This window comes from Delphinapterus leucas, chromosome 11 (genome assembly GCF_059928025.1).
Source record: "Delphinapterus leucas isolate spDelLeu-1000000601 "Yukka" chromosome 11, BTC_Dleu_Yukka2, whole genome shotgun sequence".
Classification (NCBI taxonomy): Eukaryota; Metazoa; Chordata; class Mammalia; order Artiodactyla; family Monodontidae; genus Delphinapterus; species Delphinapterus leucas.
Genome location: NC_143139.1, coordinates 23,431,630 through 23,454,629, shown reverse-complemented (window position 1 = coordinate 23,454,629; position 23,000 = coordinate 23,431,630). Strand labels below are relative to the sequence as shown.

The 23,000-nt window shown below is 37.6% G+C and overlaps 1 protein-coding gene and 1 pseudogene across 1 annotated transcript in view; both read right to left on the bottom strand.

Annotated features, from left to right (window-relative positions):
- Positions 1–23,000, bottom strand: part of CCDC91 (coiled-coil domain containing 91) — a 411,994-nt gene that overhangs the window by 388,598 nt on the left and 396 nt on the right. The gene's annotated exons all lie outside the window — the stretch shown is intronic.
- On the bottom strand, positions 8,990–13,445 carry LOC111176577 (uncharacterized; annotated as a pseudogene).

Genomic DNA, 23,000 nt, shown 5'->3' with positions numbered 1-23,000 from the left:
AATAAATAAACTTAATTCACCCTAAAGAAAAACCATATATCATCTCAATAAATGTAGAAAAAAAAATGTGACAAAACTCAAAACCCATTCAGTATACAAAGAAGAAGATGTCTTCAACTTGATGAAGGCTATTTACAAAAACAAAAAGAAACTCACAGCTAACATATTTAAAGGTCAAAGACTCAATGCCTTAACCTTAAGATCCTGAAGAGCTCAAAGATGTGTGATCTCACCATAGGTCCTAGCTAGTGTAACAAGACAAGAAACTGAAATTAAAAATATATAGACTGGAAAAGATGTAAAACTACCTTCATTCACAGTAAACATGATTATCTATATAGAAAATTCTAAGGAATCTACTAAGATATTACTTGAATAACACAAAGTCAAGATAAAAAAATCAATTGCATTTTATATTCTAGAAACTAATAATTAAAATAAACAATACCAATTAGAGTATCATCAAAAGTTTGAAATACTTAAGGATAAATTTAACAAAATTTGTACAAGACATATACATGAGTCAGACAATTCAATATTACTGCTACTTCTCTTCAAATTAAGATATAAATTTAATATTTTCCTAATCAAAATCCCATCAGCCTTTACTTTAAAAATTGTCAAGCTATTCCTAAGATATGCATGAAAATGAAAAGAACCTAAACAGCCAATACAGCTGAAAATGAAGAACAAATGTGAAAGACTCACACTACATGATTATGATTCTTACTAGAAAGCTAAAGTAAATTAAGATAGTGTGATAAGCAGAGAGTCCAGAAACAGGCACACATATATGCCACAAAACTCCAAAGATAATACAATGGGGAAAGAATAGTCTTTTGACTAGGTGGATATTAACCTGCAAAATAATGAACCTTGACATTTACACTGTATCATGCAAAAAAACCAAGAACTTGACACAGATAATAAGCCTAAAACTAAAACCTAAAACTACATAACTTCTAGAGGAAAATGAGAGAATCTTTCAGACCACAGGTTAGGCAAAGATCTTAAATAAAACAAAAAAGTACAAACCATAAAAGAAACAAATAAAAATCATCAAAATTAAACACCTCTGTTCAAAAAGCATGTTTGCTTGCTCTCACTTCCCGAGAGTCTGAATCAGGATGACATTCAGGAATCTGCATGTAAAACAAGTTATTTTTGATGCCAGTGGTTGCTGGGCCACTTTCAGAGAAACACTAACTTTCAGATCAATGCATTAACGAAAGTGATGGCTTTTATGGAAATAAGGGAGAAAGCATGCAAGCCTGCAGATTTTTTGGCTACTATTCTTCCTGTACTAGTAGCTCTTTCCCAGTGGTTCATTGTCTAAAATGACTAAGCATATTCACTGAACCAAGGCGGAAAGGAAACAGACTTTAAAATACAGTGAGTCTAGGAAAACAGAATGGTGGTTCCTCAAAAGATTAAACATAGAATTACAATATGATCCAGCATTCCATTTCTGGGTATATACCCAAAAGAACTGAAAGTAGAGACTCGTATACTCATACACTCATGATTATCTGAAAGCAAATAATCATACACTCATATTCATAGCAGCATTATTCACAATAGCCAAAAAGTGAAGATAACCCAAATGTCCATCTGTAGATGAACAGATAAACATGTGGTATGTACATACAATGAAATATAATTCAGCCTTAAAAAGAAATGAAATTCTAATACATGCCACAACATAGATGGACCCAAAGACACTATGCTAATTGAAATAAGCCAAAAACAAAAGAGCAAATTCCACTTATACAAGGTACTGAAATAGTCAAATTCTTAGGGAGAGAAAGCAGAATAGTGGTTACCAAGGACTGGGGGTGGGGGATAATGCTGATTTATTGTTTTATGGATACAGAGTTTCAGTTTAGGATGATGAAAAAGTTCTGTAGATGGAGAGTGGTGATAGTTGCACAACAATATCAATGTACTTAATGCCACTGAACTGTACAGTTAGATTAGAATGATAAATTTTATGTTATATATATTTTACGACAATTTTAAAATTTTTAAAATATATGTATTGTTAAGAATAAAAAAGGCAAGCCACAGATTGGGACAAAATATTTAAAAAACATATCTGGTAAAGGTCTTATATCCAGAATATAAACAGAACCCTTATAACTAAAAAATAAGATGAAGGGCTTCCCTGGTGGCACAGTGGTTGAGAGTCCGCCTGCCAATGCAGGGGACACGAGTTCGTGCCCCGGTCTGGGAAGATCCCACATGCCGCGGAGCGGCTAGGCCCGTGAGCCATGGCCGCTGGGCCTGCGTGTCCGGAGCCTGTGCTCCGCAACAGGAGAGGCAACAACAGTGAGAGGCCCCCATACCACAAAAAAAAAGAACTCTATTTTTTAAATGACAAAAGAATGAATAAACATTTCATAAAAGAATGTATAAAACTGGCACATGAAAAGATGCTTAACATCATTAGCCTTTAGAAAAATGCAAACTAAAACCAAATTGTAGGTACTGGTCACATCTACTAAAGTGGTAGTATATAAAGTTAAACATTCAACTTGCTACATAACCCAGGATTCCCACTCCTAGCTATTTACCCAAGAGAAATGAATACATATGTCCACATAAAAGCCTGTCAGTGAATGTTTACAGCAGGCTTATTCATAATAGTAAAAATAAAAAACAGATACAACTAAAATGCCTATCAACTAGTAAATGGATAAAAGAATTGTGGTACATCCATACAGTGGAATACTACTCAGCAATAAAAAGTAACAACTTACTTATATATGCAACAACATGGATTAATCTTCATTATATCAAGTGAAAGAAGCCTACCATACACACACACACACACACACACACACACACAAAAAATCTATAATGTTCCTTTTATATTAAATTCCTAAAAATGCAAAGCTTCAGTAACCAAAAGCAAATCAGTAATTGCCAGGGACCAAGAGTGGTAACACGGGATCAACTATAAAGAGAGGGGAATATTTCAGACTGATGGAAATGCTCTATATCATGAATGTGGTATAAGTTTCTCATAGGTAAATATTTGTCAAAAGTCATCAAATTATGGGTGATTTTAATTTATTTTTTAGTATTTTAATATTATTGTATTTATTATTGGTTCTTTTAATTGTATAAATGTTATATCTCAAGAAAACTGCTTTTTTAAACCACCACAGAATACAGAATAAATAGTGGAAAAGAATATTCTGTTTGAAACTTTTATCACAGACTCACTGCTTATCACTAGTGCTAAGTCCCTTCCTCTAGTGGGGGTGAAAGTAGAAAGCACATTAGGCAAATAGTCCTGCTAATAAGCATTTCTTGAAATTGAGGCAAGAGAGGAAAGATTATCTCTTAGGCAGAACTACAGTTGCTAGCAAATTAAAAGGGGGGAGGGATTGAGAATCAGGGGAAAAAGACATGCAGTATGTAAAATGCCTCAGGGTGTTTAATGTAGGTAAGCTTGAAATAGGGTATCCAAAAGATCAAACATAGGATGGAGGAAGTGAGAACAGATCATGGAGTCACCAAACTGGAAAATCAAGAGGACTGGAGTGGGAGGGGATAGATGTATTAGGAAAACAGGAAGACAGCCTTAGATGTTAAGTGAAATATGGGATGCTATCTACATCATGCTTTTTAAAGCTCTCTGCAGTAAGCTAGGCTGCCTGAGACTGGAGAAGTTACCAGGCATACCCAAATTATAATCAGCTTCCTGTCGGTTTGTCTTACTTTTAAACTTTCAGTCATACCACCACCCTGTGTCCCCAGAAAAGCCTTATTTCTTCAGATTGTTAAATAACAGAATGATTACATACTGTTTTGATTTTCTTCCCAAGCAATCAACAAGTAAGAGCATTATCCCAGCCTGCCCAGGGTTGACTTCATCATGCCCTTGCTTACACGTTTCCCCATTCTGTTGTTGGTAATCTATCCCTAGAAATCCTAGAGTCCCTTAATGATCTGGCTCAAATTTACATTTCCAGTCTCATCTTCTGCCTCTTACAGCCATTCTGAAGTTTGCAATTTTTTTCTTACACAGAACAATAGTTCATTAATAAACACTTATTATTTTTGATTGACTTTACTGACTTCAATTTCTCAAATAAAACGAGAAAAAATCCAAAGCATACCTACAACTATTAATATAAGATTAAGCGGTCAGTTCAAAATTGCTATTTCCGAAATTTTCCTAAGAATTGTCCAAGAGCTACACACAACTCAAATATGCACAAACTTGATTATGTGTAAACTACTACTATAATATTTAAAGAATACAATGAATTGAAGGATTTCAAAATTCCCAAGCAATTTAATGTGAAACATATACATATGGACATATGTGTGTTAATACACATATATATTCAATTATGTGTCCTATTCTGTGCTAGCATCTCTGCTGTCAGTACCACAATACAACCATCTAGTTCATTTTTGCATATTCCCTGATAATATGTTACCTGATAATACGTTAAGGGCTTACTCTGGGCCATAATTTTCTTATGAGAAAAAGGTTTACACACTATGGGTAACATGAAAGCAATGGTAGTGATGTGAACAAAGGTGTAATTCTCCTAAGCACTGGTTCCTTCATCATCATTACGACTGATTCCCTGATGTTTATGATATTCGCTGATAGCTTCATGATATTCTGAAAGGCGAAAACAAAGAATATCATAAAGTAAAAGCAACATTCTATTTATATGCCTCACAATGACTTTCTCTCTCAACACACACATACACACTGAAAGTCATCAACAAATTTCAGTTTCAATTTCATAGATGAACAGCATTCTCTGTTTATTATATTATAATTATAACAACATCGCTCTGAACAATTGCCCATTATGTTCTTTTTTTTTTTTTTTTTTTTGCGGTACGCTCCGGACGTGCAGGCTCCGCGGCCATGGCTCACGGGCCCAGCCGCTCCACGGCATGGGGGATCTTCCCAGACCGGGGCACGAACCCGTGTCCCCTGCATCGGCAGGCGGACTCTCAACCACTGCGCCACCAGGGAAGCCCCCATTATGTTCATTTAAGAATGGATAAGAACAGATAACTAACTACATGAAAGAATGCTACAATTCCCACACACAGAAACGTATGCCCCAACTTCTCCATATATACAACCAATTAGTGGTGTTTTATTCAACTGTTATGGTTTCCTTCTTCCTTGAAAATTGACAACTTCCACAACTCATTACACATAAGCTCCCAAAAAGATGTACACCTGTCTTGATTAGAATATCTAGTTCTGTGATATTTTTGAGGCAGAATATATATTTTCTTTTAATTATTGGCACCACGTTAAAGTAACTGAATTGCAGAGGAATGAAGATTTGCTTAGAAAACCACTACACATTTTCCAAGCCTGAGAACCAACAAACACTTGCTATGTAATCCAACATCAGAGACAGGGAGAAACAAGTCTACTGAGAGTCGATTTAAAAAAAGAAATTTTTTTGCATGATTCTGGACCTCAACACTGCTACACAATCACAATGGAAAGAATGTGTGGTAATTAACCAGCTTTAAATGCTGAAAGTATCCAAACAATCATTCTTTTTCCCTAAGAACTTTTTACAAAAGGGGAAATCCTGTAGACTTTATGATTGCGCCGTCAGTTTACTTTACTTTTTAAAAAATGAAAACAAACCAAGTACTGGGTACTGCTGATCACAGATTTTTTTCCCTCTTTTTTAAAGTAAATAGTACCTTATCAGGCATATTATTCCATTTTACTGTATTCATTAAATCTCTCTCCAGCATATGTGATTAACTTCTTAGCATAATGACTATTTTCCATAATCTGAGACTGTGGTAAAAATAAAAGGTCAAAGAACAATAGCAATAACAGTAACTGAGTTTTACCAAATCATTTAAGTCAAAAGTATATACCTGTCAATAATCCTTATAGACTGTTGTTAAATGTCAACATACTTCCTGATACAGGTACACTGTTTGACTGTGTCTGAGACTAATTAATTCTGGGATCTCAGCCATGATTTCTAAGAGTTTTACTATAAATTATCCTTATACTAGAACTCAGTATCTCATAGTCATTTCTTTATCATGTGAGATTTGGAATACTGTAAGGAATGAAAGCAATTTATGAAGCAAACTGCAAGGCCACTCTTCTTCATACAGTGGTAAGATGACCATGTATTCTTTAAAATTTTTTATTAGCTCCATATTTGACATTCCACCTTGCCAAAGACACCCTGTTTGTTGTACTGGAAGAGGAAATAGTCAATTAATTTTTTATTTCTATGGTGAGTGTATTAGTCAGGGTCCTCCAGATACACGCAGTTGACCCCTGAACAACACGGGTTTGAACTGCATGGGTCCGCTTATATGCAAATTTTTTTCAAATAAATACTTACTGCAATACTACATGATTTATGGTTGGTAGAAGCCAAGGATGCAGAACCACAGATACAGCAGGCCAACTAGAAAATTATAGTCAGATAATAGACTACGCAAGGTTCAGCACCCAACCCCCATATTTTTCAAGGATCAGCTGTACAAAAAATAATAATTATATATATATATTATTATTTTTATAATACTACATTTTATTTTTAATATTTAGATACATTTTTTAATTTGTTGTTATATATTGGAGTATATAGTTGGTTTACAATGTTGTGCTAGTCTCGTGTACAGCAAAGTGATTCAGTTATACATATACATACATCCATTCTTTTTCAGATTCTTTTCCCATATAGGTTATTACAGAATATTGAGTAGAGTTCCCTGTGCTATATAGGAGGTCCTTGTTGATTATCTATTTTATATATAGTAGTGTGTATATGTTAATCCCAAACTCCTAATTTATCCCTCCCCCCCACCTTTCCCCTTTGGTAACCATAAGTTTGTTTTCAAAGTCTGTGAGTCAGTTTCTGTTTTGTAAATAAGTTCACTTGTATCATTTTTTTTTAGATTCCTCACATGTGATATCATATGATATTTGTCTTTCTCTGTCTGACTTACTTCACTTAGTATGATAATCTCTAGGCCATCCATATTGCTGCAAATGGCATTATTTCATTCCTTTTTCATGGCTGAATAATATCCCATTGCATATATGTACCACATCTTCTTTATCCATTCCTCTGTTGATGGACATTTAGGCTGCTTCCATGTCTTGGCAATTGTAAATAGTGCTGCAAAGAGCACTGGGGTGCATGTATCTTTTCAAATTATGGTTTCCTCTAGATATACGTCCAGGAGTGGGATTGCTGGATCATATGGTAGTTCTATTTTTAGCTTTTTAAGGAACCTCCATACTGTTCTCCACAGTGGTTGTACAATTTACATTACCACCATCAGTGTGGGAGGGTTCCCTTTTCTCCACACCCTCTCCAGCATTTACTGTTTGTAGACTTTTTGATGATGGCCATTCTGACCCATGTGAGGTGATACCTCATTGTAGTTTTGATTAGAATTTCTCTAATAATTAGCAATGTTGAGCATCTTTCCATGTGCTTTTTGGCCATTTGTATATCTTCTTCGGAGAAATGTCTATTAGGCCTTCTGCCCATTTTTTGATTGGGGTTTTTTTTTTTGATATTAAGCTTCATGATCTGTTTGTGTATTTTGGAGATTAATCCCATCAGTCGCATCATTTGCAATATTTTCTCCCATTGTGTGGGCTGTCTTTTCATTTTGCTTATGGTTTTCTTTGCTGTACAAAAGCTTTTGAGTTTAATTAGGTTCCATTTGTTTATTTTTGTTTTTATTTTCATTACCTTTTGGAGGTGGATCCAAAAAGATACTACTGCAATTTATGTCAAAGAGTGTTCTGCCTACATTTTCCTCTGTTTTACAGTATCCAGCCTTACATTTAGGTCTTTAATCCATTTTGAGTTTATTTTTGTTATGGTGTTAAAGAATGTTCTAATTTCATTCTTTTACATGCAGTTGTCCAGTTTTCCCAGCACCACTTAATGAAGAGACTGTCTTTTCTCGTATATTCTTGCCTCCTCTGTTGTAGATTAATTGACCACAGGTGCGTGGGTTTATTTCTGGGCTTTCTAACCTGTCCCACTGATCTCTGTTTCCATTTTTGTGCCAGTACCATACTGTTTTGATTAGCTTTGTAACTATTATTTTTATAATAGTATATAATTTTAATAATTTTATATTTTATATATACATTTTATATATGTACCTATATACTACATACATATATACACACGTATATACATATAAAGAGACAGAGAGAGAGAGAGAGAGAAAGAGAGAGGGAACTAGATTAACAGGAACTGGCTTGTAAGATTATAGAGGCTAAGAAGTCCCAAGATCTGCAGCTGGCAAGCTGGAAACCCAGAACGCATGGTGCGGTTCCAGTCTGCATCCAAAGAGTCCCAGTCCAAGTGCAGGAGAAGACCAATGTCCCAGTCAAGCAATCAGGCAGAAGTTCCATCTTACTCAGTTTTTGTTCTATTCAGGTCTTCAAATGATTGGATGAGGGCAATCTGCTTTACTCTGTCTAGTAATTCGAATGCTAATCTCACAAACACCTTCAGAATAAAATTTGATCAACTATCTGGGCACCCCACGGTCCTAAAATTAACCATCACAAGTCTACCCCTTGTCTACTTGGCACCCATACTCATCTCTTAAACCATACTTAATCTCCAAATAAGGACATAATTCTTTTATACCAAGGTCATAAAATGTGATATAGCTATCCTGTGTACAACTGGAAACACACTAACCTCTTCTCCAGAAGAGGAGGTAAAGTCCTTGAGTGATATTTACTCTACTCCTTGATATCCCAAAATTTAAATACTATGCTGTAAAGTTAATAATACTTAAAATACTATGATATACACCTAATGCATTTTATGTTACATGATAAGTGGTTAAGAGAGGAAAAAAGCAAAGGTAGTTTACATATATATTGCCATACACACACACATGCACACACACACACACACACACACACACACATATTCATAGCAAAATAAGGAAGAAATACTCATGACTATTACAGTCCTCATTTCTGTAACTGGTCAAATGGTTGTAGCTGGTATTTATAACTGCCTTCTTCCATTACCCATTCTGTATTCCTTTTATCTTCAGCAAGCACTTCAGCTGGTCATGGTTCTTTACCTCGTGGAGTTACCCAAATCCTCATTCCTGAGGGTTCTGGGCCATCAGTAGTCCTCCCTCAATTGGGTTGTTTTAGTTTTCCATTGACTTTAATCACAGGGCATGATAATATTGAGATGCCCTAAAAAAATCTCCTGCATTTCAGACACACTCTTCCTTACCTCCATTGTGGAACAGTAGTCCAATATCCCCTTGGTAGTCAGGATCAGTCACCCCAGCCAGCACAGCAACTCCCTTCTTTGCCTGTTGATTCAGAGGTATGAGGAGTCCAAAGTGGCTGGGCAGTAGTCTTAATTTCCAATTCAATGGAATCACTGTGTCTTCTGGTGGAAGCATTCCTCCCTTTGGAACTAAGACCTATAGGCCAGCAGAGCAGAAAGTCACAGAAACAGGAACCAAAGTTTTGCTAGTGGCTCACTAGAGGTAATAGTGAATGGTGCCACTTCCATTTCCACCCCTTGATTCTTGGACCTGTGACCCTGGCTATGGAAGAAACAGCACCATATACTGTATGCTAATTCAAAGTATATACAACCTTGTGGAGAACCTTGCACCAGTCCTGCAAGATACTGACACCTTGCTGGCACCATAACTTAGTCTTCAAAAGACCATTCCACCATTCTGTCAAGCCAGCTTCTTCAGGATGGCAGGAAACAAGATAAGACCAATGAATTCCATGAACATGGGCCCACTGCTGCACTTCTCTTGCTGTGAAGTGAGTTCCTGGATCAGAAGAAATGCTATGTGGAATAGTATGTGGTGAATGAGGCATTCTGTAAGTCCAGAGATGACAGTTTTGGCAGAAGCACTGCACGCAGGGAAGGCAAGTCCATATCCAAAGTAAACATCTACTGCAGTAAGAACAAATCACTGCCACTTCAATTATGGGAGTGCTTTAGTATAACCAACCTGCCTCCACTTAGCTGGCTAATCACCCCAAAGAATGGTGCCGTATCAAGGATTCACCGTTGGTCTCTGCTGACGGCAGACTGGGCACTCAGCAGTGGCCATAGCCAGGTTGGCCTTGATGAGTGGAAGTCTGTTGCTTAGCCTATGTGTAACCTCCATCGCTGCCAGCATGGCCACTTTGCTTATGAGCCCACGAGGCAATGACAGCGGTGACAGGGGAAAGAGGGTGACTGGTATCCACAGAATGAGTGAGTCATCCTATCCACTTGATTATTAAAATCTTCCTCTGCTGAGATCACTCTTTAGTGAGCATTCACATGGTACACAAATATCTTCACATTTTTTGCCCATTCAAAGAGGTCTATCCACACCTTTTCCCCAAATTTCCTTGTCACCAATTTTCCAACCATGTTTCTCCCAAGTCCCTAACCATCCAGCCAAACCATTGGTCATAAGCCATGAATCAGTATACAATTGTATGTCTGGCCATTTGACCTTCCAAGCAAAGTGAACAACCAGGTGCACTGCCTGAAGTTCTGCCCACTGGGAGGATCTCCCTTCACCACTATCCTTCAGGGATGTCCCAGAAAGGGGCTGTAGGGCTGCAGCCATTCACTTTCTGGTGCTGCCTGCATATCATGCAAAAGCATCTATATAACAGGCCTGAGTCTTCTCTTCTGTGAACTGATGTTAGCAAACTTCCCATGAAGCCAGAGGTGCAGTCTGGAAAAAGAAGACACTGTAGCAGAGTAGGGCCCATGGACATTTGGGCCACTTCTTCAACTTATCTGTGCCTCCAGGGCCTGCTCGGGCCTGATCAGATATATTCCACTTCCACTTGATGATGGAGTGCTGCTGTGTCACGTGCCCAACTTTATGGCTTGGTGGGTCAGATAACACTCACTTCATGATGGGCAGCTAAGGTCACATGGTACTTGGAGGCCCATGGTTATGCAATCAGTCTCTAAGGCCCAAGTGTAGGCCAACAGCTGCTTCTCAAGAGGCACAGTTATCCACAGAGGATGGCAGGGCTTTGGTCCAAAATCCTAAGGGCCTACACTCTGATTCTCCTAAAGGAACCTGCCAAAAGCTCCAAACAGCATCCCTATCTGCCACGGACACTTCAAGGACCGCTAGATCTGTTGGAACATATGGCCCAAGTGACAGAGCAGCTTGCACAGCAGCCTGGACCTGTGGCAGAGTCTTCTCTTATTCTGGGTCCCACTCAAAACTAGCAGCTTTTTGAGTCACTCAGTAAATGTGCCAGAGTAACACACCCTAAATGAGGAATATGTTGTCTCTAAAATCCAGAGAGACCCACTAGATGTTGTGCCTCTTTCTTGGTTGCAGGAAGGCCCAGATGCAACAACTTATCCTTGTCTTAACCTTAGAAGGGATATCTCAAGATACCTCACACCGCTAGACCCCCAGAAATTTCACTGAGGTAGAAGGCCCCTTAGCTTTTATCAGATTTGTTTCCTACGCTCTGACACTAAAATGTCTTACTACTAAGTCTAGAGAAGTTGCTGCTTCTTGCTCACTAGGTCCAGTCAACATAATGTCCACAATTTAATGGACCGGTGTGATGATATCTTGTGAAAGAGAAAAGTGATACAGATCCACACAAACTAAATTATGACGTAGGGCTGAGGTAGGACAGTGAAGGTGTACTGCTGGCCTTGCCAGCTGAAAGCAAACTATTTCAGTTGGACCTTGCTGACAGAGATGGAGACAAACGCATCTGCCAGACCAATAGCTGCATACAAGTCATCAGGGGATGTGTTAATCTACTCAAGCAATAAAACTATATATGGCAGCTGCAATTGGAATCACCACCTGGTTAAGCTTACAATAATCCACTGTCATTCTCTAAGATCCATCTGGTCTTCTGCACAGGCCAAACAGATCAGATGAATGCAGAAGTGGTGGGAATCACCAACGCTGCATGTTTCATGTCCTTGATGGTGGCACTAATATCTGCAATCCCCCTAGATATGAGATAATGCTTTTGGTTTACTCTTTTCTTAGGTTGAAGCAATTCTAGTGGCTCCCATTTGACCTTTCTCACCGTAATCACCTTCACTCCACTGGTCAGATAACCAATGTGGGGACTGTGATAGCTGCTGACTGTATCTATTCCAATTATGCATTCTGGAACTGGAGATATAACTACAGGGTGGATTTGAGGACCCACTGGGCCCACTGTGAGACAGACCTGAGCTAAAACTTCATTGATTACCTGACCTCCATAAGCCCCTATTCTGACGATGGACCAAAGGGACAACTTGGGTCCCATGGAACTAGCGTCAATTCAGAGCCAGTATCCAGCAGTCCTTGAAAGGTGTGATTATTTCCTTTTCCCCAATGCACAATTACCATGATGAAAGGCCACAGAACCCTTTAGAAGGGCTGACAGAAAGACTGACAGTAAATTTTGGCAATGTACCAGCGTCCTTCCTCAAGGGAACCCTGCCTCCTCTTCATTCAAGGGGTTCTAGGTCTGTAAAAATTCAAGTCTCAGAATTGATTGATGGGTCATGACTCTCTGTTTTTTCTGATTCAGGCTAGACTTCGGTTCACTTGACCTAGAACTTTTCTGCTTATACAGATCAAGTAAGAATTTAGTAGGCTTCCTATCTATTTCACTTCTAGGAACACCACGATCAACTAGCCAACACCATTGTTCTGCCTAAATCAGACTATTCTAATTGCCGCTTTGACTCTGCTGCCCAAACCACGCTCACCTTGCCTTTGACAGATGGATGTCATTACTCGGTCCCTGCCACCCTGGAATTCATTTACTCCCATTGCATTTAGGTTTCCCAGTTCAGTGACTGCATGCCCTACTGAAGCATCACAGAGCTCGTCAAGGATGCCAGGGCTCCCCTCACGATTTATCTCATAATATTGGTAGAAGCTATGTCTTCTGGACCCTCCCAGTTTGGGTGAGCACTTCCTAAATGACAAATCCACTCTAACATTCCAATCTCCCTAAGCCCTTGATTCCCTTCCTCTACAGTAAACCAAGACAGGTAGGCCCAGCATTTGCAGCTCACTCACTGTGAGCCACCTTTTGGTCCATATTTCAGCCAAACCACCACACTAAATGCAGAATCTCTGCTTAGTGAGCCCATATCAATAAATTCTGCCTGGTCCAACTTTACGTTCTTTTCATGATTATGCTGCACCTTTAGTATCCATTCCCACACATGTTCCCTGGATCTGTCTGTATAAATTAGAAAGTTCAAGTAGTTCTTTTGGAGTATAGTACATTTCCCCATGAGTCACACTTTGTACCTCACCTTTAGAAGCCTGCTGGGATTTCAGTCTAGTCATAGATCTAGAAGCAAAGAAAAGTGTTGGGGACAGGTCCTGAGGAGATCAGCATTGTCTTGCCTGGCAACTGCCTCAGGGGCTGCCATTAATGCAGAATTAATCCCCTCAGATCTCAGACAGGGGTGGAGAGGCTACTCCCACTGGGAGTGAGGAAGTAGCTACCACTGTGGGTAGAGAGGCCACTACCACTGAGGGTGGGAAGGATGCTCCCACTGGCAAAAAATACTCATCAAAATTCAGGGGCTCGATGTCTCTAGCTTCATCTCTTCCCAAACACTCCTAACTTTCAGGATCCCATTCCTTCCCAATCAGTGCTTTCCCTATAATGTATCAGTTTATATAACTCTCACCTACTCGACTGTGAGGTTCTTGAAAACCAAGTGACATTTATTTCTGTATCCTCCAGTGCCTAGTATAGGAACCTGAAATATAGATTTCTATTGAATTGAATTTTGCTTCTCACCATAGTTCAGTTGTCCATTATTTTTACTTTCATTAACTTAGTTTGACAGTTATTAAATCCTTGTTTATGCACCTATCAAAGGTCTTCATCTGCTAACAGTGCCCTTTAACAGGAAACAGACTTGTTTACCAGAGAAACACATAAAGGACTTGCTTGCTCACATTTTTCTAAGACAATATAAAACTGTCCTGACCACTAATTTTCATTTCTTCCTGAAGTAAAGTACCAGTATCCTCAGCAGGATCATTTTTTTCATCTGATCCTAACTTGTAATTTTTTTTTCACTTCCATACATAATAAGCAATTGACTACCAATTTTATCTGTAAAAGATTTCTAACGTATATAGACTGTAATTCATCCAAAACATAGTTAAGTGTGCATGTGGGGAAAAAAAAAGGAAAAAAGTATATCTGAAGCACACAAAGTTCTCCTTTCCCTCTATTATTGGGTACATTCCTGACAAATCTGACCATTTCTGAGCAATATTTGAAAGACTTTTCCTCTGCACTATTATGAAGATTAACTAAGCCATTAGCTAAAAATCCAAAGTTTTCCCACAAGGCAATCCAAGCACTCCCAACTTTTTTATATGCCATAGTGCCAGGATCCTACAGAAATGTCAACTGATACTATTTCTCTACTGAGTAAATATATAACCAAATCCAAAAAATGCTAGCTATTAGGTGATGGCACTGACACAGTAAGTCTTATTTACTTAAGTTCCATTAGTTGTGTATAAGTATTTCCACATTTTAACCCCACGTTCTTATCAACTGTTTGAATCATCCCAATGTCTTCTACAGCACTGAAAATAATATTCTCAATTATGACTCTCAGGTAGTACAAGATGACAAGATGCTAAGCCAGCGAGTTAAATGCTAGGGAAAAAAATAAGTCCAGCTACTTTTGATTACTAAGGCATTAAAACCCCACAAGTACAAGTCTAGAGATTTTCACCAAATTAAAAAAAAAAAAAAAAAACAAACCTGGGCTTCTGGTTGTCTGATAATCCCATTAACCAAGTAATATGTTCAGGCATAGCACACGGTAAGCAGTCAATAAATGTTTTCTTATTTTTTGTAATCATTTTGATAATCAATGAACTTTTTAATCATAATTCACAAGCCCTAACTAAAGATTTCCTCTATGTAAATTGACCCAATTATATAAAATGAACTGGCATAATATAACTGCTAATAATTCCAAGTGGCCATACAAGACAAAGAATACAGAGTTTACAAAAAGAGTTCACCAAGTCACTAAACAAGACAGCAAAAATAGCAACAAAAACAGCAACAATAAAAAACTCTGGGGAGGAGAGGAATTTCTGATTTCCAGAGTTGCCATGTTACATGTAAAATATATTAAAAATATATATATACACATATATTTATAAATATCTAGTTTTCAACAAAAATTATGAGACATGCAAAGAAACAAGAAAGTATAGTCCACACACAGAGCAGAAAACCGGCAGTCAATAAAAATTTGCTCATGAGGAAACTCAGACATTATAGACTTAGACAAAGACATTAAAATCAACTACTTTAAATATGTTCAAACATGTAGTCTCAAATCACTAAAGGAAACTATGCCTAAATAACTAAAGTATAATAACAGTCTCATAAAATATAGAGTACTAATGAAAAGATAGGAATTATAAAAATAAAATGTACAAAATCTGGAGTTGAAAAGTTCACTGAAATAAAAAATTCATTAGAAGGTCTCAACAGCAAATCCTGAGTTGACAGAAGAAAGAATCAGTGAATCTGAAGATAGGTCAATTGAGATTATCCAATATGAGGAACAGAAAGAAAAAAGAATAAAGAAAAATAAACAAAGTATCAAAACCTGTGGATAACCATCAGGAATACCAACATATGCACAAGCATAATGAGAGTTCCAGAAAAAGAGGAGAGAAAGAAAGGGGCAGAATAACTACTTCAAGAAATAATGCTAGAGGGGCTTCCCTGGTGGCGCAGTGGCCAATGCAGGGGACACAGGTTCAAGCCCTGGTCTGGGAAGATCCCACATGCCGCGGAGCAACTAAGCCTGTGTGCTACAACTACTGAGCCTGTGCTCTAGAGCCCACAAGTCACAACTACTGAGCCCACGTGCCACAACTACGGAAGCCCACGCTCCTAGAGCCCATGCTCCCCGACAAGAGAAGTCACCACAATGAGAAGCCCACGCACCACAACGAAGAGTAGCCCCTGCTCACCACAACTAGAGAAAGCCCACGCACAGCAACAAAGACCCAATGCAGCCAAAAGGAATAAAATAAACAAATTTAAAAATAAATAAAAGAGGGCTTCCCTGGTGGCGCAGTGGTTGAGAGTCCACCTGCCGATGCAGGGGACCCGGGTTCGTGCCCCGGTCCGGGATGATCCCACATGCCGCGGAGCAGCTGGGCCCATGAGCCATGGTCACTGAGCCTGCGCATCCAGAGCCTGTGCTCCGCAACGGGAGAGGCCACGACAGTGAGAGGCCCGCGTACCCGCAAAAAATAAATAAATAAATAAATAAATAAAAGAATGCTTGAAATTTTCACAAATTTGATGAAAAACATTAACCTACACATCCAAGAAACTCAACAAGTATCAGCAATTATATTAAATACACAGGGGTTAAACACTGTAATCAAACAGCAGAAATTTGCAGAATGAATAAAAAGCATGATCCAACTATGTACTGACTACACGACATGCCTTAGATTCAAAGACACAAGTAAAATTTTGCACACCAGTAATGTATCAAGGATAACTGAATATTTCATAATCAATATGCAGAATGGTATACTATAAACAACCCAAGGTTTGGAGCATCCATTTTATAAAAGTCTGTAAGTCAGTCAAAAATCTGACTTTCATTCACCCAAAATGTAGTTTTTTAGTAATATTCATATAAGCCCCTATCAGTGAAGCATACTTTTAGATGACTGCATCTTGCATAATACCACAACACTGTCTTTACTACAGTTGCAGATGTTCTGAATTCTTATAATACAAAAGTAAAGCATCTTGAAATGATCATGTAGACCCTCTTTCACCACAAGATGGAACACAAAATAAAAGGCAATTTGGCTGGCCTCTTCGTTATCTATGCCCACTTTTGGTAGGAGATGCACATGGTCTATGTTAGCAAGGCTGGCAAAGGGAGAAGAAAGTCAGCCTTCTCTGAATACCAGGAAAAAGTGATTCCACACTTTACAAAATAGTAGTTATTTCACTGATATAGTTAATCTATATGAGTATATGTGTTCAACTGCATTACATAAATACCAAAATGTTCATACCCTTCTAAGGTAAGAAGGTTTACTACAATTATAACATGCTGCATTTTAAAGTAGCTAACATTATTTCTGATCTTCATCTATTAAACTTGTAACTTTTAAAAAGTCTTCTAATTTCAAAATTTTAAAATTATTGTATTCTCTGCTAGTGACAATAAATGTATCTCTAATTCTTTAAGTAAAACTCTACAGCATATAGCTAACAACAGTCTTTGTACCACTTACTGGGGATTTGACAGGGAAGGGAAGAGGATACAGGTCAAGAAATACTTAAAACAATTTAAAATTAGACAATATAAAAGGACAGAAATTTGGGTAAATATTTTAGAATTAACTGATACTGTCTCATGTTGATTTACTAAACTGCTTAATGAGTTTATTCTAAGAATTAAAATTAGAAGACAGATCCAGAGTAAGCAGACTACATACAAAATGCTTACGTAAACTCTACATTGGCATTATAGCCTACAAATAAAAGCAGATTCAAGAAGACTTGTGATCAAACTCCAGCTCTACCACTCACTGTTAATACAACCATAAATAACTTTGCTCACTTGTCTGAGACTCAGTTTCCTCATCTATGAAATGGGAAAAATACTACCTACCTCAAAAGGTTCTGGTTGGAATTCAATAAAACAACACACATAAAGGGTTACTGCATGATGCTGGACACAAAGATTTCTACAATCCTTATCAAAAGAAAAACATGAGTATTTTACATTACACAAAATGCATCAGGAATTCTATCTAGATCACTGACAGCAAAATAATAATGTGGATGGAAAAGCCATTTACTTATTCCACATGCTAAACCTATAAAATAAATGATTTAAACCGGATAAAATCTAAGGAACTGAGTTTCTGAAATTCTAGGATTCTACCATAAAGTGATGCACAAAAAGTCAATGATATTGACTGCCACATTTTGCTCTAAAATTTATTACAAGTACATAGTCTGGAGGACAAATTCTAGGAATATAAAATAAAACAAAGAGGCAGTGTATATTAAGAATCTGAAAAAATTTCATACACTTTGAGTAATAACCATTTTTTAAAAAATCAATTAAAAAAATTTTATCAGAGTTATGCACAAAGATTTAATATTAATTCTGAGGAAAACAACTATCCTAACTACAAATCAAGAACATACAAATCAAGTTCTCCAAAAATTCATGATGTAGTAAGCACTCAGTGTAAGCCTAGCAAAAAGAAAAAACTGTAAGACAATATTTACAATTTTGTTTTTTAAATGTCTGCAAAAAACAAAAAAAAGCCAGCAAAATATAGCAGGAATTATCTCATATTAATGGAAATGGATTAACTCTTTTCTTTATAGGATTATTTCCCAATTTTCTACTGTAATCAACTATGATTTCCACAATCAAAAAAAATACAGTATTCATTTATGATTTTTAAAAAAATGTCAGTGAACAAGAAGCTAAAGAAAACTTCCTCAATTTGATGAGAACTGTACTTACAAAAAAACCTATAGCTAACTACTTAATGGTAAAAGATTACATGCCTTCCCCACTAAGAAGAGAAACAAGGCAAGGATGTCAGCTCTTACCTGTTCCGTTTAACATCACACTGAAGGTCCTAGCCAGTGCAACGAGACAAGAAAATGAAATAAAAGGCAAACAGGAAAATATGAACTAAAACTGTCTCTACTGGCAGACAAGATTGTCTACATAGAAAATCCCAATGAGTCTACAAAAGCTACTAGGGTAATTGAATTTATTAACAAGGTTGAGAATTCAAGGTCAATATAAAATATCAATTTATTTATATAAATAATTGGAAACTGAAATTTTTTAAAAGATTACCATTTACAACAGCACCAAGTAACATGAAGCACTTAGACATAAATATAACATTTTGCACAAATATGTGCAAAATTATTATGCTGAAAGCTTTAAAACGTTAATGAGAAAAATCAAAGACTTTATTAACATCTTAACAACATTAAGATGTCAATTCTCTCCATATAAAACTAAAACTTCAGTGCATCCAGTCAAAATCCCAGGATGCTTTTTTATAGAATAGGCTGATTCTAAAAATGTACATGGAAAGAAAAGGAGCTAGGATACCCAAAACAAACACACACAAAAAGTAAGCTGGAAGACTCAGACTTCCTAATTTCAAGACATACTATAAAATTACATTAATAGGGACTTCCCTGGTGGGGCAGGGGTTAAGAATCCACCTGCCAATGCAGGGGGACACGGGTTCGAGCCCTGGTCCGGGAAGATCCCATATGCTGTGGAGCAACTAAGCCCGTGTGCCACAACTACTGAGCCTGCGTGCCAACAACTACTGAAGTCCGCATGCCTAGAGCCCGTGCTCTGCAACAAGAGAAGCCACTGCGATGAAAAGGCCGCACATGGCAACGAAGAGTAACCCCCTCTTGCTGCAACTAGAGAAAGCCCGTGTGCAGCAACGAAGACCCAATGCAGCCAAAAATAAATAATAAATTTTTTTTTAAATTTACATTAATGAAGACGTTGTAGTTTGGGCCAAAGGAGAGACACATAGAACAATGGAAGAGAATTGAGAGTCCAGGAACAGATCTACACATACAGAGTCAATTGATTTTTGACAAAGGTGCCAAGAAAATTTACTGAAGAAAGGATAGTAAGGATAGTCCTTTCAGTAAGTGGTGCTGGACAAACTGGGTGTCAATACACAAAAAAAGAAAGGGCGAGAGAAAAAGAACTTTGACCCATATCTTGCACCACATAGAAAAATGAAGAAAAAATTGATCAAAACAGATCACAGACCTAAAGGTAAAATACAAAACTATAAACGTTCTAGAAGAAAACACAGTTTTAAAAAAATAAATCTTTATATCTTTGGGTTAGTCAAATTTTTCTAGGTAGGACGCAAAAGCACAAATCATAAAAGAAAAAAATGATAAACTGGACTTCTTCAAAATTTACAACTTCAGCTCTTTGAAAGATACTGTTAAGAAACTAAAAAGACAAAGCACAGACTGAAAGAAAATATTTGTGAACATATATATGATAAAGGAATTGTATCCAGACTATACAAAATTCTTACAACTCACTAAGAAAATAGACCAAAGATTTGAACAGATAACTTCACCAAAGAAGACATACAGATAGCAAATGAGCACATGAAAAGATGCTCAACAGATCAGTTGACAGGAAAATTTAAATTAAAACATCAATGAGATAGCACTAAATACCTATTAGTATAGCTAAGATTAAAAGTAAAATGACAAATGCTGACCAGGATGTGGAGCAAATGGAACCACCAAACATTGCTGGTAAGGATGTAAAATGAAACAGCTATCTTGGAAAATAGTTTGGTAATTTCTTAAGAAGTTAAGCAAACATTTGCCACATGATCAAAGAATCCTACTCCTAAATATTTAACAAAAAGAAATGAAAGCATATCTCTACACAGAGACCGGTAGATGAATGTACAAAGAACTGTACATGAACGTTTACAGCAGCTTCATTCCTAAATGCCAAAAACTGGAAACAACCTAAATGTCCAACTGGTGAATAGATAAACAAATTGTGATATAGCCAGACAATGAAATAGCACTCGGCAATAAAAAAAGAACAAAGCACTGATACATGCACTAAAATGGATGAATCACAAAAGCATTAGGTGAAAGAAACCAGAAAACAAGTTCTATACACAGTAGGAGTCCATTTATATGACATTCCAGAAAAGACAAAGCTATAGGAACAGCGAACAAATCACTGGTGGCCAGATCTGCTGCTGAGGGGAGAAAACGAACTACAAAGGAGCAATGAGGGAACTTTTTGGAATGACAGAAATGTTCTTTGTCTAGATTGTGGTAGTGGTTACATGACTATTATGCATTTGTTAGAATTTAAATAACAAGATACTAGATGAGATTTTTTTTTACTTGTAAAGTATACCTCAATAAACCCACATTTTAAAAGACACAGGACATGCCCTTTTGGAAAATATGCATCAAGTTAAATGAGCTAAACCCAGCTAAATGGGTATTTGGGTGGGGGAGAAACAGTGGGGAAACAAAAAAATCAGAAATACTGGAAATCAAAATACTGATTTATCAATAGTAAATAAGAAGAAACACATTGATACAAAGAGTTACTCTAAAGAGAGTTGCCTTTTTTATTGTTCTCATTGTTTAGACAGAAAAATAACAAAATTTGATGAGTTTCAAGAAAGACCAAAAGTCACAAGTAACAGACTGATAAAGGAGGCACAGTGATTACAAACTAAAATTTGGAAACAACTCACCTAAACATGCCCTTTACAATTTACTGATTAAAAGAGTCCCGTCCACCCTAATGTACTTCCACCCCAATTTCTGCTATGAAGGGCAAGATAATAAACCTCCAAATAGTTTTCTTTATTCATAACAATCCTATGTACTTTACAAATCTTACATCTATAGCTAGGGGTTCAAGATAAAATGCCTCTAACCAGACAAATTCCTGTTTGTCCATTTAAGCTTCAGACCAGCTACTTTGTAACCATCTTTCTTTTCTTCTTCTTCTTTTTTTTTTTAAACTGCCACCAAAAAAAAAAAAAAGCTGTCTCTCTGTGATGACTTTCTGAAGTTTCTTTTTGTCTGTTATTAAGTATCAAGATGATTAAAATAAACAGAAAGCTCTCAGAAGGTTTGAGCTGATCACTCCAGTAAGATACATTTTTCCAGTTAATAAAAGCTAAGAGGTAAATTGTACCTTTCATCACTTTGTTTTCTTTATGTTTATTCTATTTGGCTTGTACTGTTGCTAGGAAACCTGTTCATAATAAGATTTCCCAGCCCACAGAAGAACCTCCTAGCCAGCCTGAAGAATACCAAACTTTGTAACCAGGGCAATTCTCTACCACACAATTTACTGGCTAGCCAGCACCGTACAGGTGCACTTCCCCTGGCATCCCCCCGCTGCATTAACCTTACAGGTACAGTACAGCGAATTCCCTTAATGCAACAGAAATCGTAGCTGAAGGTAAATGATATGAAGTGTTCAGCTCTCTGATGGCATAGAACAACGCGAATTTATTGCCACTCCCTGTCACCCCACCCAACTAAATATTCTGGGTATTTTGTCTTAAACTGTGGGGTGAAATGTTAGCCCACCCCAATGACAAGATGAAACGTCAGTCCACCCCAATCTCTAGTACCATGCAACATCCAAACTGCGTCCAAAAGCCATCATCCAACTATCGCCCAGATAAATATTTGGAGAGTAAGGTGGGCATCAGTATCTGCACAGTTCAGAGGGGGAGGGAAGGAAAAGAGCCGGAATTCTTAAGGTGCCGCTGAATCACCTACAGCTGTGACCAGAACTTTACCCTCCAGGAAATCAGCATCTGCCCCAACTCTCAACACGGAAGCAAGTGAGAGTAGCAGCAGCAACATCATCCTACCAAAAAAAAAAAAAAAACCTACTCAGCGCTGCTTTTAACAGAGTTCCCACTCCTTCGAGCGAAGACAAAAATAGGTTTCACGTCCAAAGCTTTGCTCCGCACTACGCAACAAGGGCAGATGGAAGAAACATCTTTGAGGAGAGAGGGGGCGCACTTCAGAGGATGAAGGATGCCTCACCACTAGGAAAGTTACTGGCTGCTGCTTTCACCCCGAAACGCCACTTTTATTGCAACCTATGGCCCAAAGTAACGGCAAGGAAATGTCACTGACGGCCGTTGTAGAGCTTTTACCCTGGTGTACTTGGCCAAGTCGAAGGGGAAACATAAACCAGGCGCGATCGGTGAAAACTCGGCAAGGATCAAAGTCAACGTTCAGTGGGAGCTTCGGTGACACAACAGTCACGTGTACTTGTGCGTAGGCTTTCGAAAACATTCGATTCTGCAAAGCGCAGGGGCCGAAACCTGGCGGAGAGGGCAAGCAC